The following is a 706-nucleotide window of genomic DNA, read 5'->3' as shown; positions in this document are numbered from 1 at the left end:
GTGTGTGAGGCGGCGGCGGCGGCGGCGGCGGAGCCAGCAGAGAGCGGAGCGCACAGCCCGGCCCGCCCCCTCCCTCCCCCCTCCCTCCCGGCCCGCCCGCCTCCCCGCCCCCCCGCTCCGGCCGGGAGGTGGAGCTCGGGACCGCTCTGGTCCGGCTGGGAGGGGACCCCGAGCACCGCTCCCCAAAGCCTGGACCCCTCCCTTTGCCATCTCTTTACCGCCCGAGGCCCCAGTACACAGGCCGTCCCCTCCTCTGCGCTTCACCTTACACTTATCCCACCCAAGCCTCCATCTAGGACTGCTCCTGGATTCCCCTCCTTACCCTACTCAAACACCTGTCCCTAGCTCTGTCTGCCCGCTGGGAAGTCGAGGCAAGGGAAGCGCCTTCTTGCCTGGGCACCTGCTCCTCCATATCCACCCTTTTCCCGCCCAGATCCCGGATCGCCCTGTGTGGCCCTCCCTTCCCGCTGCGCTCGGGGAAAGTTCACCCCTCCCCCTCCGGCCGAAGCCGCAGAGCGGTCAGCCTCGGTGGCCGCAGCAAGCCGTGGGGGTGGGGCTATGGAGGGGACCGTGGGAGGAGGAGGCTAATGGCACCCGGGGGCTCTAGAGTGAGGGTGGGGAAGATACACAAGCGTGAAGACGAAGTGCTGCTCCTGAGCTTAGGCTATTCGAGGGTCTCCTGATCACCTGCCCTCTGGGGGGCGTA

This window comes from Nomascus leucogenys, chromosome 2, assembly GCF_006542625.1.
Source record: "Nomascus leucogenys isolate Asia chromosome 2, Asia_NLE_v1, whole genome shotgun sequence".
In the NCBI taxonomy this organism is placed as follows: Eukaryota; Metazoa; Chordata; class Mammalia; order Primates; family Hylobatidae; genus Nomascus; species Nomascus leucogenys.
Note: the sequence above shows the minus strand (reverse complement) of the source record.